This window comes from Grammomys surdaster, unplaced genomic scaffold (genome assembly GCF_004785775.1).
Source record: "Grammomys surdaster isolate TR1022 unplaced genomic scaffold, NIH_TR_1.0 126612, whole genome shotgun sequence".
NCBI classification, from domain to species: Eukaryota; Metazoa; Chordata; class Mammalia; order Rodentia; family Muridae; genus Grammomys; species Grammomys surdaster.
The window spans coordinates 1,869,219-1,869,560 of NW_021621401.1; positions in this window are offsets into that span (position 1 = coordinate 1,869,219).

The window sequence follows — 342 nt, forward strand, 5'->3', positions numbered from 1 at the left end:
CCCAAGTGCTGGGATTAAAGGCGTGCGCCACCACCGCCCAGCCCATCTCTACTTCTTCAGCTCTAAATTCTTCCTATGCCAGGACCAGGTTCTCAACAACAGATCACTTTGACAGATGACACAAAATAAGACGCTTGTTTATTCAGGGACTGGGTGGGACAGAAGTGCAACAGCCTTAATGTCTGGATACACCTCCACATTCTTCCCAAAATTGAACCAAAGTCCCACTAAATGTATGGCTGGGTGGCACCAGGTTGTAAAAGGACAAGTCATGGGGCTCAGCCCAGGTAAGGAAGGAGCAGAGACCTAGCCTGGGGCAGGAGGAAAGGCCAGAGGGGGAAA